We start from the raw sequence: 16,941 nt of genomic DNA, 5'->3' as shown, positions 1-16,941 counted from the left end.
TTGGCAGATATTCTACAAAACCCAATGTCCACTACTCAGCACTGTACAGCCCTCTACAAGCCCCGTGCACGCTTTATAAGGTGCCTGTAGCTCTCCCTCCTGTCTCCCCCAGTAGAGGCATACCCACCACCGTCACTAACCCTTCAGGCTACCGTCCACCCCGTCTCTACGCACCACCACATGCAAATATTTACAGACTCCCGGAACAAATAGGTTCCTGTGTTTGACAAACCATTCTTCTGTGCCAAGTCCTGCGTCTCCACCCACTGACCACGCATTGCCTTCAGCAGGTCTCAACCCGCCACCTCCCCCACTATGTATTTCTCAAATAAGTATGCAAGTGTGTCAGTCAGGTTAAGCACTCTCGAGTCTCGACAACATGGAGAATGTTTTCGAGACAATAATAACACGGGCTAGGAAGGGGGGGAAGAGACCAGAACTAACGTGGCCCAACAAGGTATAACTTTATGCCCAGGTTGGAGTGTGTGTATGTTCGTCAACTGTGATCTACACGGTGACTTACCCTCATGTCATCCCGGGCTTCGCGCCATCACCACTCCCGCCCTCGTCTTCAACACACCATAGCGGACTGTCATTTACCTGAAGAAAAAATAGAAGTCACAAGCAATGAGAATTATGGCATATGTGGCCCATCTGTTTTCCGGTCATATGTATACAGGCAATATGACTGGATGAATAAATATGTGCAAAGAACACACAGACCAGCCCAACACAGCACCGACACTGCTCAAGGGTGTGGTCCGTGGCTAAGCCCCCTGCACAGCCACGGACGTGATCACGCACGGATGCCGTTGTGGGCGTCAGAACCAGTACTAAAGATGGGAGGAGAGGGAGGAGATGGTCGGGAACAGCAGCAGGTGCAGGAAGGTGAGAGGCAGATATATAGAGAAGACGTAATAAAAGGAAGGAGAAGTAAGAGAATGGGTGTAAGCTGAGGAAATAATGAGTCACCAGATATTACCTGAATGATGTTGAAATATACAAATCATAATGTAAGCGTCCAGAGTGTCATGATAGGTAAGGACTTTAATCCAAGGAAGGTAGTTATAAGAGAGAATGTCGGTGTGTGTGTATTAGCGTGGCCAAGGTTGGCAACCATAGTGTAACCCTCACCCAACTCTTCAGCACACACACACACACACACACACACACACACACACACACACACACACACACACACACACACACACACACACACACACACACACACACACACACACGCCTGTGGCAACACTGTCATGGCTGGTCGGGGTCGGCCCGTTGCCTCCCTGCGAGAAGAATCAGCTCCTATTACGTCTCGTATAACGTCTGAAATTGGTGTTATTTTCATATAATTTTTCACCTATTTTAAAGCTGTTCCTCCAGCCCATGCTCCTGTTTAGACAATACTAATATTAACCATGTGGACTATAGTACGAATATTTATCTAATGAACAATTAGAGGCTGAATTTGGTACGACTAAATATGAACAAACCGTAAATGGTTTTACATTTACGTTGCTAATAAAATCTAACCTAACCATCTTAGGCCTAATACAAGCTCTCTGAGGCCTTATATAGTACATATATGTGCTGTACCGGGCTAAGGAAGATTTGAGTTTGGTTTTAGCTTTATTGCGTCAATAAAAGCACAATGGTCCACACAGTTACAAAGGTACTATATAAACAGGGAACAGGTAACTAGTAACCTAGTAACAATATTAAACATTACCTTATGGATACATTGTGCGTTACCTGGGATAAACTGCATGCTCAAACACACAGAGGAATTGATAGGGTAAAGACAGACTATTTAACACAAGTGGCACACGCACTAGGGGACACAGGTGGAAATTGAGTGCCCAAATGAGCCACAGACGTTAGAAAGAATTTTTTCAGTGTCAGAGTAGTAGACAAATGAGTGCATCAGGCAGTGATGTGGTGGAGGCTGACTCCATACACAGTTTCAAGTGTAGATATGATAGCCCAGTAGGCTCAGGAACCTGTACACCATTTGATTGAACATTATTTAGTTTAGGATCTTAATTTTTATTTAATTAATAAACTGGATTGTGAAACGAAGTTTGTGTGTGTCAATGAGACCCTCCTGGTTATGATATAGGAAGTTATAAGTTCAGTGTCTTGGAGCTCTACCTTGTTGTATTGTGGCTGCATTACCCTTCCCCAGTTTACTGTGGTTTTCCCCAGGTGTTGTCACAGCTGGTGGTGTCACAGCTGGTGGTGTCACAGCTGGTGGTGTCACAGCTGGTGGTGTCACAGCTGGTGGTGCCCTGTTTCATTGTCACTAAATTCAAAACTCTTAAAGCAGTCATTCATTTTGTTGGGGGACAATGAGTATGTCATTAATAGAAGCAGAGAAATCAAGCGTCGTTTGGAGAGAAGGAAGGGGGGGGAAGAGGGAGGGAGGGAGACTCATGGATGGGTAATGGGGAGGAGGGAGGTGGGGGGGGGGGGGGGGGAGAGAGAGAGAGCAGCGACTCTTGAGCTATTTGGTATTTAGACAAGCCTGGCCAGGATTGTCTGGAATGTCAGTCCTTCACTGTTCACCCAGCACTAATTGGGAACCTGGTTGTTAACCGATTAACAGAATGTTAGAGAAAATTAATGAAGTAAGACTTACCATTGAGCTATAGGAACGGAAAGCTCTAAGCCTGCTAACAGTAATCAGAAATTGATTGCTCCTGTACCCACCCGAGTGAAAACAAATAAACAAACCCAGACAGCCTATCTAGGCAATATATATAATGTCTGGAAGAGAAAATGGAATTCTTGCATTCATAGCTAGAAATGTTCTACACTGGTAAAAGTAAGATCATTCAAGAACCTAAATAAGGAAGAATTCAGACCACTATACGCCGCCTACGCGAGACCAGTACTAGAGTATGCAGCCTTCATGTCATAAGGCGCCACAAGAACACTTTTAATAGTACAAAGGATTAAACGAGGCTCCTCACAGAATTGAGCGGGATAGTATGAAGGTAAACTGAAAGTGCTGAACCTAACGTCACTAGAACTGGTGAAATTGAGAGAAGAAATTTTATCATTTTTTTATTAACATTTGAGGCACATGTGCACTAATGCAGCTGCCTTGGACTATACGAAGGGCCACATCCTTAACAACACGGGAGTGAATATAGTAATTACATAGCTCCAGGTACCTCATACCAGCAGGTCTGAGGAGTCTAATGACTGGACGCCGCTCAATAATACAGCGTGTATTATACAATAATACAGCGTGACCCAGTTCCTGTTCACCTGCTCCCACACCGGCGCCGGTGGCTGTGGGGATAGCACGCTGTACACGTAATCCTGTGGCCCGGGTTCGATTCCCGGCACTGGCGAGAAACAATGGGCAGTTTCTTTCACCCTAATGTCCCTGTTACCTAGCAGTAAATAGGTATCTGGGAATTAGACAGCTGTTACTGGCTGCTTCATAGTGTACTCACTATGTACTTATGCTTGCGGGGGGTTGAGCTCTGGCTCTTTGGTCCTGTCAATCAACTGGTGTACAGGTTCCTGAGCCTATTGGGCTCTATCATATCTACACTTGAAATGGGAGCAATATTGCCTTAACAGAGATGGGGATACGTATGTCTAGTTCAACTTCATCCTTGTTTCACGCTAAGTTGGTTGCAATGTGTCATCATGATGAGTTACATTTATATGGATGGAATCCACACGAGATATTCTAAATATTTCATTCCGTACCGAGAGCAGGTTATTTATACTGCTATTATGAGAGTTTGTCCACACGTTTCAATGTTTTGATTGCCGACTCTGAGAGCTAGAGCCATTTGTTCTTTTGTGGGGGATGAAGAACTCTGGATTTTGTTATAGAAATAATTCCGCATTCAATGCTTTTAGCAGCAAGATAATCAAGTAGAGCTTGAATCTAATTTGACTATTTGGAATAATTCAAGTGTCAGAGCGCTATTTTTTTCATGCTATGTAACTTATCATTTTTATAAATTTTGCCAGTATTTACCTACTTATAAGTTTCTTAGATTAAGGACCTGCCCGAAACGCTGTGCGTACTAGTGGCTTTACAAGAATGTTATTATTATGGGATTGTGAGGCTACATAGCAATGTACCTTCTTGTATGTGTGTGTATATATATATATATATATATATATATATATATATTATATATATATTATATATATATTATATATATATTATATATATAATATATATATATATATATATATATATATATATAATATATATATTATATATATATATATATATATATATATATATATATATATATATATATATATATATATATATATATATATATATATATAAACAGACGACAGCTTCGTCAGCTAGTGGGGGAATGTCAATGATTAATTTATGCATCAATACACTGAACAGTATTAGGCTAAGCACGCCACCCTGGTGTGTACCCAACTCAAAGAAATGCATAATTATTACTTCTAACCAAATTGAAAAGGACGAACGATACTTAGATGGAATTGACAGTAAAAAAAATCATAAATACCAGTGGAACAAGAGAGCATGGATAGACGCTTGAGAAACTAATAAGTCAGAGATGTTAAAAGTTTTCTTTTAGCGTAATATTCTGAAAATAGAAGGAACTATATGAGAAGCTTGTATAAGCCTAATCTATTCAGGATTTAAAACGTAGATATGATACAAAAATAGGCTCGGAGGCATTACCTTAAACATCCGACTAGGAGCAAAAGTTCGATTGTAACACTGTAAAAGTGTTTGGGTTAGTTTATTTAAAATATATATAGAGTACACGAGTCACAGACAAGGATCTGAGAGGCGCCAGTTGTCTGCCTGAGATCTCACACCTCTAACCGTTAATGACCCCAAGTGACCTGAGGTCAGATCATGATAATTTCACCTTGCTTCCGCTAAGCGTATAATTGGAGCCGGGTAGCCTTCAAACATGCCGACGTTTAAGGAGTGGCTTGGTAGTGCCGGAGGCTATCTACTTGTGGGCGGAGTTAGCTACTAGGTTCCCCAATATAAACTCGGAGAGCTATCCAGCATAGAGCATTGACAGACAGAACAGCATCAAGAGAAGAGCAGACGAGAGCAGAGACGACGTCCCTAGCAGGGAGGCTGTCGGCCGGCAAGGGCGGGAGTCTCTGTCAACTACAGACCCCCCCCACCTCTCTATTCAACTTAGACTCAGTCCTCGGTGAGTGAACATTTAGGTGACTTGGTCGTGTTTACATATGTTGTGTGATGATCAGGGGCAGTCAAGTTGTAGGGTTCTCGAATTCTTGGATGATGACTCACTTTGCATATTAAACTGGAACATTTTAATTGAATTGCTAAGTTATGATACTTATCATGAAAAATATAATTGTTGAATTTATTATTTAAATGGTCTTTCACTTTGTTCCCTAGAGTTTTGAGTTGAGGTGAGAAAGCCTCTGTGATTACTGGTTTCATGATTTAATGAGTACATGTTTGGAGTTGATACATGGTACAGAGGGAACATACTAATAATGAACTCATGATAACATCCTTTGAGAATTTTGTGATACAGGCAAGTTCCATTCCTTGTCTTGTATGTAATGATCATGAATGGATGGTGGCAGCATTTCGTCTTCTACTATCTACTTGTAACACGGGAGAGCCTCAGGTCTGCTTAACAGACATAATGTTGCATACGGGGAGGACTATCCTTCAGAGGTCCTTGGAAAAATGAGAAATGCATGGAATATTGCAGCTGAAGCGTCCAAGAAGGCACGGACTCGGTATGCTCATTTTTATGACAAGAAAGTGCGCCCTCTTGAGTTGAAGGAAGGAAGCCTCGTATTGAGAGTGAATGAGGCTGCGCCCGCCAATCAGAGCAGGAAACTAGCTCCGAGGTGGCGAGGACCATATAGAGTAATTAAAAGGGCGGGGCCGGTTAATCTTGTTATAAAAGGAGTGTTCGAGGACCAGGTGGAAAGGACAATTCACGTAAATAAATTGAAACAATATCATGCTAGAGAGGAATTAGAACTGCCTTCAGCGGGTCTAGTTCCTGACTCAGCAGTGCTGACTCATGGCTTCACCGACGAGTCAGAAGATGAGGATGACCCTCTGTCATCGCTCATTAGTAGTCAGGTGCAGTCTCGCCACCCTATGGTGACGAGATCTCGCGCTGTACAGTAAAAGTAACTTCCTTGGTTAGTATAATTTAGTATTCATTAGATTTTCCTGTAAAGGCAATGAGATGTACTATGTCTATACTTGACTCAGGTAGCAACTTTTACCGTGCTCTGGGGTTCCACCTCCACCAAACCCAGAGTATATCTATGCTTCCGCTGTGTTGTGTCTGTCTGTTCCCAGGTCTGATTGGTACACCGACCCAGTTGTTCCAGCCACACGTGAAACCTTGTCTGTAAAGACCGAGGGGGGAGGCACGTTACACAAAGCCCTCCCCCCACCAGACCCAGTAACCCATACATCAGTTACTTTGGGGATGAGTGACTGTCCAAGAGTCACCCGGCCGACGCCTCACGTCACTAACGAGGTTGTCAGGGCCAGCGAGCTGTCCACATTATAGCAGTCACCGGAGGTGCCATACAACGCCGGGGTAGCTGTCTCGAGATCACCACTACCCACCTGCTGCGTCATCAAGACTGCAGCCATTCCAGCAGTGTTGGAGGAGAGGTCAAGAAATGGAAAGCACGTAGCAGTACTCAAGAATTTCGCCGGAAGATTAATGATTACGTCATCTGAAGTAACAAGAAAGCAGAAGTAAGGCGGTCACAGGTGGAAGGCACGGTTTCCCTACAGAGTACCGGGACTCGCCAATAGAAGGTCGCAAAATTGTCTCCTTTGGCCTAAAGTCGGCGGTACGAGGGTATGCACAGTTGGTGTTTACGGCCTAGTAACCTGGTGACATCAAGAAACGCCTGAGATGACGTGAGCAATGATGGAAGACGAGATTCACCTGTTCTGCAAACAAGCAACCCGCCTCTACGACCTTCTAACATCACTCCTGCTAGGAGACACCGTTGGTACATCCAGTTCTGTTCTGCTGTGGTCATCTGCGCCGTCAAGTTTAACATCAAGACTGCCGTGTGAACTGTGATTGATATGAAGGCGTGTGGACTGTCGAGAGCAAGATTAATGGCCGAAGTAACAGTATTCTACAGCTGTCGCTTGGCACTCAGCTCTACTACACTCTGTCGTCATTCAGTAGTACCGGATGGGAGTACAAGAGGACCAGGTATTGATGTCTACACATGAGAAGAAGCAAGATCGACACCGTCATCGTCAGCGACTACATTCAGCATCCAGCAGCATCGATTTTTTTTTTTCGTTTACTCAATATGAACAATTGATACAAACAACAAAGTTGGCTCTGAACATCTGTGTAAAGAACATCTGGACACTTTTGTTTAAATGTTGAAAAACAGAGTTAGAATCAATTCTTTATAAATGTTGAAAAACAGATTTAAAATAATTCTGGTATAATATATGAAAATTTAACTATAAATTGGTCAGTAATCAAAATCGAAGCCCCTGTGTAATTGTCTCAGCCCAGAACAAACGGTTATGGAAAATTATGTTGTGCTATTTTTTTTTCAGAATGTTTGAACACAGGAGTGGCGGACCAATATAAACATTGACACTCTTACAGTGAGTGAGAACACTTGGCTGTACAGTCAGCTGAAACCTGTGATATAGTATAGGAATTTTTTTTTATTTTTAGATAGATGTAATAAACGTTAGGTGTGTTCCTTAACATGTCAAGGTTGACATTGATGGGGAGTGGTTAGTACACGGATGTGAACTTGATAGTTCCGTAGTACGCTCCCGGATGACTGAAAGTTCAGTCTGAACTTATAACTTTAATGGTTATGTTTGAGCACGGTGTGGCCGGCTCTAGAGGACACATGGACTTGGCTAGTGAAGAGCCAAGAGAGTTTAATAGCTAGTTTTTGACGGTAGAGTAGGGACATGTTATTTAGCTATGTCAGTAAGGATAGGATGTATGTTTCCTGATATTAGAGGATTGCTGTCAGTTGACAGCTGAGAAATTTATGAAATATGAACATGGTTATTATGATGTTGGACTATTATTTGTCAAATTTTATTAGTTAGGTTAGCTTTTGTTTGTGGCATGAGTTGAATTGTGGGTTTGGATACTAAACCTCGTGAATTTTAACAAATTAACAAGGTTTACTAAGTGCTTGTGCGGGGGGGTTGTAACAAACTAGGCTGTTGTAAGAATTATCCAGAGTGGTTTATCGACAAAAGAGAATGGGAAGCTGAGCCGCATGGTGACCTGACCCCCAGGGGAATTCGCGGTGGAAATAACCGACGCTTTGTTCATATCTGCGTATAATGAATCATCCTATAGTATTCAGGAATTTAGAGAAAATTAGCCTTTATTCATTTTGCATTAAAATTGTATTGTATAATAGTACTGGGTACAATATCAAGAGTATTCTAATTATTGAGTTTAAGTCACCATCAGTGACGTCACGAATCAGATCTAACTTTTGAGGCGGAGTGACCGGCGGTCATAGGTCAGCAGGGTTGACATGTCTAATATTTCTCAAAGTTTTAATAACCATTTTTGTGATCGGGAACAGCTCTGCCGTTAGATGTTTGTAATTTAATTCAGTAAAATAATTCAACCAGTCTGGATCAATTCAGTATAAACAGAGGATAATTGTTATAACTTAACCGTGCTAAAGTAACTGGGTAAGCGATGCGGAACAATACAAGGTTCTAGTCTGGGCTAGGCCAGACGAGGACAAGTCAGTGTGGTCACGGAAGCAGCTAGGAGAGGTCAAACATCTTACCTCTCCCCAAGAACAGGCCCAACACCTAGAACTGTGGTCGCCCAAGGTATAGTTGCTATTGTTAAGTATAGAAATAGTCTCATTTGCCACTCAGGTCAAGTAGGGAGTGTTAAATTGATAGGGAGTGAACATATTTAGATTTTGTTTTAGTTTTCGTTTAATAAATTAAATTTGTTATTAATTTGCATTTTATTGTTTCCATGTGTTTTATGTGTATACTTGTCCTGGTCACGTGGTCCACACGAGGCAGAGTTGCATTGGGCGCCGATTCTAACATCGAATCGGAATTATCATTACCGTGTAATTTATTCCACACTCAAGGTCATCGTTTATAGTGGGGATCAAGCCCCTAGGTTGATTAATTAGCGTGATCGATCCAGACCTCGATCATTGCTCTTGTATTACTGGTCTGGTGGTGGCAGCAGAGGTGACTCTAGGGTTTTGTTCAGAGCTTAGGTCACGTCATACTGGGTGTAGAATCCTAAGTCGGTCAATCGTCTTAGGACCACGTGGCGTGGAGTTGGCTTTGTTAAAAGTTTTGGAGTCCCTTGGTTTAGAAATAAAAGTAAGAATACGGGTAGAGGGAGTAGAAAGAAGGAAGTAAAGAGAGAGGAACCTAACCCGTGTTACATACTCTTCTACTTCTATCTACTCTTCTACTTCTACCTATCTACACCTCTCCCTCCACCCATCTCTAAACTCTCACTTTCAACTAATGACCCTCCTTTTTCCTCCCACCTCTCTACCTCTCACCCCAAACCCTCACTAATTACTTCACTTTTCATTTCGTTCCTTTCGTTTTCTCTTATACGTTTGTGGCAATGATTCTGTATTCTAGAGTTCTCTCTAGAGTTCCGGGTAGCTGATCCAGTTACGGCACCTTGTAGTCTTAGCACCTAGGTATTCAAATACCTAGGTTTACAAGGTGTTGAACGAGAGAGGTAGCCTTAGGAACTCTGGAGGTGCTCTAGAATAGTTAGCTAACTGGGGGCGGGATAACGGACTAGAGAGAGCTGTTTCCCCCGGCCTCGTTAGTTAAATGGGGGGTGGAATAATGGACAAGATAGAGTAATTTCCCCCACCCCCCGTTACACGATCTTGCAGGCACAAATAGGTTATCTTGAGTCTTGAGGGTTATCTTGAGATGATTTCGGGGCATTTAGTGTCCCCGCGGCCCGGTCCTCGACCAGGCCTCCACCTCCAGGAAGCAGCCCGTGACAGCTGACTAACACCCAGGTACCTATTTTACTGCTAGGTAACAGGGGCATAGGGTCAAACTCTGCCCATTGTTTCTCGCCGGCGCCTGGGATCGAACCCAGGACCACAGGATCACAAGTACGGTACAGGTAAGTACATAAACGCAATATGAGGCTACATACCTAGGCGATGAGAGAAGATTTAGAGCAGTAGTTCAGCCTTCTCTGTGACCATGTATTGCATCATACAAGGCAGCAAATGCAATGTTTTGCACTTACCAGAGCTAACTAGAGTGAATATTTGTATGAAGGTCAGCACGCAGTTTGTGCAAGTCAGGTTATTTGTCCTCTACGGCCTCACTTGTCTCTTGTTCAGGATGAGCTCGGGTTACTAGTTTGGTGTAATACTCTGTGTTTGGGGATATTAATAACATTTTTATGTATGTAATCCTTCTACTTTTGCAGCATATTGTTTATAGCTCATTTGTTGAATATGTGCAGGTCCATGGTTATAGCCTTTTTGTCCCTTTAACAAGAATACAGCACGTGCAGCCTTCCTCCCTCGAATTGTCTATACAGTATACCTAGGTCATAGAAGTATTTGTATGTACGTCTGATACCATACTACTTGTGTAAAGGAGGAAATGTATATGTTTATCCCTCAGAATGTTCGGTAATATGTTTATTGCTTGTGATGTGTGTCTGTCTGTATTAATACGATGTACTGAGCGGGGTGAGAATAGCTTTGTGTGTATTTTACCTCTAACTTATTTCAATTTCAACTCAATTTCCTCCCTCGAGCTTCACTACCATTCCCCTTCAAATGTCAAATCTTTCCCCCAAATTGATCAACGAGCCACATGCAGTGTTGCCTCATACCTGTTTATTATATCACAGGCAGCGTTGCGCTTCAATGATAGCTCGTCTAATAATTTCAAACTAGGATTCATGAGCAACAATTAAGCATAAACTAATCATAAAATAAAATTCCGATTCTTAAGCTATAGGTGTTTTAGGTTTTGAAATTTGGGATTACGAGCCGTGTTTCTAGTTTTAGTATAGCCCAAGGGAAAGTATTTACATGGCAATTCTCCATTAACAAGTTATAACAATAATCTAACCTAACTTGTCCATAGAGACGAGGAAATGTGGAACTCGCTGGATGGAACAAATCTAGCCTACTCATTTCCAACTTTCCTTTTGACGATTTTTAAATATTTATGTTTATATGTATTACAACGAATATATCCGATAATATGTCATCCTTATAATAAAATGAAAATATGTAGCATATATACATCATATATCTATAGAAGAAAACTAAGAAATTAGGAAAACTGACAATGCCCAGAAGCAAGTCATCATACTGTACATCAATCGTGTAGCCTATCATAATTAACATGTTGCAGATACATTTGTATAAGTTTTTCCACAAATATATATACGTTTTATACCTTTACTGTTTTCATACAATATGTGAAGGCACACACTACAACGCATCAGCCAATAATGCAACATATAAATTGTCTTTGTTTCCGTATATGCTGGTCCTCGTCCGTCAATCGCGAATTACCGCTAAACAGATATGGTTTCCCGTTTAGAAAACAGGGAAGGAGGAGGTGAAAGGAAGAGGGATAGCTGCCGTTTGGCAACAGTAACTCTGCAGTATACATGCCGTTCACCCCAAGGTGGGAGAGGTGGCAACAGTAACTGAGCAGTATACATACTGTTCACCCCAAGGTGGGAGAGGTAGTAACTGAACAGTATACATACTGTTCTGCTCCGAAAGCCGCAGGAAAAAACTCAAATGAGGCACCACAACTTGGTGATCAGTTGATGTGAGCATGTCAAGCAGTGAGAGCTGCAGCCCCGGCTGTTGTACAAGCAGCCCCGGCTGTTGTACAAGGGTGGGTGTTGATGCTCATGTCTCCACTACTTTATCACAACATGCATAACCCACCACCTTGTGGGTTATGCACTTTATACATAGCTAGTTTTATTTATGACAAAATTATTATTGTTTGAACTTTATACAATTATATGTATATATATTATATATATATATATATATATATATATATATATATATATATATATATATATATATATATATATATATATATATATATATATATACACAAGTATATATATACATAAGTATATATATACATAAGTATATATATACATATATGTGTATACAGTTACAGGTTCAGAGTGTCCTTACAAAATATATTGCAGTATTTGGCAGTGTCGTTGCTGTGTCAGGCAGAGCTTGGGTCAGTGACAGGCAGGTGTGTGTGTGTGTGTGTGTGTGTGTGTGTGTGTGTGTGTGTGTGTGTGTGTGTGTGTGTGTGTGTGTGTGTGTGTGTGTGTGTACTCACCTATTTGTACTCACCTATTTGTGCTTGCGGGGGTTGAGCTTTGGCTCTTTGGTCCCGCCTCTCAACTGTCAATCAACTGGTGTACAGATTCCTGAGCCTACTGGGCTCTATCATATCTACATTTAAAACTGTGTATGGAGTCAGCCTCCACCACATCACTGCCTAATGCATTCCATCCGTTAACTACTCTGACACTGAAAAAGTTCCTTCTAACGTCTCTGTGGCTCATGTGAGTACTCAGTTTCCACCTGTGTCTCCTTGTTCGCGTCCCACCAGTATTGAATAGTTTATCCTTGTTTACCCGGTCGATTCCTCTGAGGATTTTGTTGGTTGTGATCATGTCTCCCCTTACTCTTCTGTCTTCCAGTGTCGTAAGGTGCATTTCCCGCAGCCTTTCCTCGTAACTCATGCCTCTTAGTTCTGGGACTAGTCTAGTGGCATACCTTTGGACTTTTTCCAGCTTCGCCTTGTGCTTGACAAGGTACGGGCTCCATGCTGGGGCCGCATACTCCAGGATTGGTCTTACATATGTGGTGTACAAGATTCTGAATGATTCCTTACACAGGTTCCTGAACGCTGTTCTGATGTTAGCCAGCCTCGCATATGCCGCAGACGTTATTCTTTTTATGTGGGCTTCAGGAGACAGGTTTGGTGTGATATCAACTCCTAGATCTTTCTCTCTGTCTGTTTCATTAAGTACTTCATCTCCTATTCTGTATCCTGTGTTTGGCCTCCTATTTCCACCACCTAGTTTCATTACTTTGCATTTACTCGGGTTGAACTTCAACAGCCATTTGTTGGACCATTCACTCAGTCTGTCTAGGTCATCTTGTAGCCTCCTACTATCGTCCTTAGTTTCAATCCTCCTCATAATTTTTGCATCATCGGCAAACATTGAGAGAAACGATTCTATACCCTCTGGAAGATCATTTACATATATCAGAAACAGTATAGGTCCAAGGACTGACCCCTGCGGTACTCCACTCGTAACGTCTCGCCAATCTGAGACCTCACCCCTCACACTGACTCGTTGTCTCCTGTTGCTTAGGTACTCCTCTATCCACCGGAGTACCTTCCCTTTCACTCCAGCCTGCATCTCCAGTTTTTTCACTAGCCTCTTGTGTGGCACTGTGTCAAAGGCTTTCTGACAATCCAAAAATATGCAGTCTGCCCACCCTTCTCTTTCTTGCCTTATTTTTGTTGCCTGGTCGTAGAATTCAAGTAACCCTGTGAGACAGGACCTGCCATCCCTGAATCCATGTTGATGCTGTGTTACAAAGTTCTTTCGCTCCAGATGTTCCACTAGCTTTCTTCGCACAATCATCTCCAACTTGCATGGTATGCAGGTTAGGGACACTGGTCTGTAATTCAGTGCCTCCTGTCTATCCCCTTTCTTGTATATCGGGACTACGTTAGCTGCTTTCCAAATTTCTGGCAAATTTCTGGCAAACTTTTTCTTTTCTGGCAAATTTCTGGCAAACTTTTTCTTTTCTGGCAAATTTCTGGCAAACAAATTTCTGCCAAATTTCTGGCAAACTTTCCAAATTTCTGCTTTCCAATTTCTGGCAAATTTCTGTGTGTGTGTGTGTGTGTACTCACCTAATTGTACTCACCTAATTGTGCTTGCGGGGGTTGAGCTCTGGCTCTTTGGTCCCGCCTCTCAACCGTCAATCAACTGGTGTACAGATTCCTGAGCCTATTGGGCTCTATCATATCTACATTTGAAACTGTGTATGGAGTCAGCCTCCACCACATCACTTCCTAATGCATTCCATTTACTAACTACTCTGACACTGAAAAAGTTCTTTCTAACGTCTCTGTGGCTCATTTGGGTACTCAGCTTCCACCTGTGTCCCCTTGTTCGCGTCCCACCAGTGTTGAATAGTTCATCCTTGTTTACCCGGTCGATTCCACTGAGGATTTTGTAGGTTGTGATCATGTCCCCCCTTACTCTTCTGTCTTCCAGTGTCGTAAGGTGCATTTCCCGCAGCCTTTCCTCATAAGTCATGCCTCTTAGTTCTGGGACTAGTCTAGTAGCATACCTTTGGACTTTTTCCAGCTTCGTCTTGTGCTTGACAAGGTACGGGCTCCATGCTGGGGCCGCATACTCCAGGATTGGTCTTACATATGTGGTGTACAAGATTCTGAATGATTCCTTACACAGGTTCCTGAACGCCGTTCTGATGTTAGCCAGCCTCGCATATGCCGCAGACGTTATTCTCTTTATGTGGGCTGCAGGAGACAGGTTTGGTGTGATATCAACTCCTAGATCTTTCTCTCTGTCTGTTTCATTAAGTACTTCATCTCCTATTCTGTATCCTGTGCCTGGCCTCCTGTTTCCATTGCCTAGTTTCATTACTTTTCATTTACTCGGGTTGAACTTCAACAGCCATTTGTTGGACCATTCACTCAGTCTATCCAGGTCATCTTGTAGCCTCCTACTATCATCCTCTGTTTCAATCCTCCTCATAATTTTTGCATCGTCGGCAAACATTGAGAGGAACGAATCTATACCCTCTGGGAGATCATTTACATATACCAGAAACAGTATAGGTCCAAGGACTGACCCCTGCGGGACTCCACTTGTGACGTCTCGCCAATCTGAGACCTCACCCCTCACACAGACTCGTTGTCTCCTGTTGCTTAGGTACTCCTCTATCCACCGGAGTACCTTCCCTCTCACTCCAGCCTGCATCTCCAACTTTCGCACTAGCCTCTTGTGTGGCACTGTATCAAAGGCTTTCTGACAATCCAAAAATATGCAGTCTGCCCACCCTTCTCTTTCTTGCCTTATTTTTGTTGCCTGGTCGTAGAATTCAAGTAACCCTGTGAGGCAGGACCTGCCATCCCTGAACCCATGTTGATGCTATGTTACAAAGTTCCTTCGCTCCAGATGCTCCACTAGTTTTTTTCGCACAATCTTCTCCATCAGCTTGCATGGTATGCAGGTTAGGGACACTGGCCTGTAGTTCAGTGCCTCCTGTCTATCCCCTTTCTTGTATATCGGGACTACGTTAGCTGCTTTCCAAATATCTGGCAGTTCCCCTGTTGCCAGTGATTTGTTATACACTATGGAGAGTGGTAGGCTCAGTTCTCTTGCTCCTTCCTTTAGAACCCAAGGGGAGATTCCATCTGGGCCTATAGCCTTCGTCACGTCCAACTCTAGTAAATACTTCCTTACTTCCCCACTGGTAATCTCAAACTCTTCCAGTGGTTCCTGGTTAGCTATTCCCTCACTTACCTCTGGAATTTCTCCTTGCTCTAAGGTGAAGACCTCCTGGAATTTCTTATTCAATTCCTCACACACTTCCTTGTCATTTGTAGTGAATCCTTCCGCCCCTATCCTTAATCTCATAACCTGTTCCTTTACTGTTGTTTTTCTCCTAATGTGGCTATGCAACAATTTAGGCTGAGTCTTTGCCTTGCTTGCGATGTCATTTTCGTATTGTCTTTCTGCCTCTCTTCTCATCCTGACATATTCATTCCTGGCATTCTGGTATCTTTCTCTGCTCTCCAGTGTCCTGTTATTCCTATAGTTTCTCCATGCCCTTTTACTTTGCTGCTTAGCTAGCCTACACACCTGTGTGTGTGTGTGTGTGTGTGTGTGTGTGTGTGTGTGTGTGTCTGATCTGCGTCACGCCTCACGGCCAACATTACCTTAGGATACAATATATTGAGCGGCTGCTGCAGGTGCAGACAGCGTCATGCCTCAAGTTTGACCCCCAGAATGAGGCCCTGAGCGAGTTATTCAAGCACCAGGCAAGTTATTCAAGCTTTTGCCACAGCTGGGAAACACGTGCATTGACACGCCAGCTGTAATGGCTCAGACACATTAAACAATGCAAAATGATCTTTGCATAGCAATTATTTCATGAGAAAACACAATCCGTGAATATTAACGTCAACCATAAATCGTTTTCGTGTGATTCTGAGATAGGGTGTAGTGTAAGGTATAGTGAGGGTTACTTACACCCATATAACACTATCACTTGCACACAAGATGAGGCTCCTTGTGGCGTCTAGTGTTCCCTAGCAGCTCTTGCACCAATATTGGCCTATCCTTATTCTGGAAATTTGTTCTTATCAACGTAGAATAACGCAACACCAAATTAAGACAATGTTCTTTTACAACAACAATAAACTTCGAGTTTCCACGTACCTTATGAAAGACTGCAGCCACCTGTCAATGAAGAAACGAATCCGAGTAAAATCAAAAGAAGTTTTCTGTGAGAAAGTATAGGTATGATAGGACCAGAGACGACACAAACACCCTCCCGCACTGTTCACAATACACTGTGGCATCAGCTGACGGGGACACCAGCCACACGCCGCCACGGAGACATCTGTGGGCTAAAATAGTAACTTCATTCTGTGGCATCACCGCGGCAACAAGAATGTATTTATTTATTTATATATATATTATATATTATATATTATATATTATATATTATATATATATATATATATATATATATATACACAAGAAGGTACATTGGGATTGTGAGGATATATAATATGGTAATTACAATCTTGTAAAGCCACTAGTACGC

General features: G+C 42.5%; 1 protein-coding gene across 1 annotated transcript in view; it reads right to left on the bottom strand.

Moving 5' to 3' along the window:
- Pde11 (Phosphodiesterase 11) overlaps positions 1-16,695 on the bottom strand; it is a 238,428-nt gene extending 221,733 nt beyond the window's left edge. The window contains exon 1 of the mRNA XM_045756729.2: positions 16,551-16,695. The gene's annotated coding sequence lies outside the window, so the exon portion shown is untranslated. The remainder of the gene's footprint in view (positions 1-16,550) is intronic.
- Between the last annotated feature and the right edge of the window lie 246 nt (positions 16,696-16,941).

This window comes from Procambarus clarkii, chromosome 53 (genome assembly GCF_040958095.1).
Source record: "Procambarus clarkii isolate CNS0578487 chromosome 53, FALCON_Pclarkii_2.0, whole genome shotgun sequence".
Lineage (NCBI taxonomy): Eukaryota > Metazoa > Arthropoda > Malacostraca > Decapoda > Cambaridae > Procambarus > Procambarus clarkii.
The sequence above is the reverse complement of the archived record's forward strand: the minus strand, read 5'-3'. Positions and strand labels throughout refer to the sequence as shown.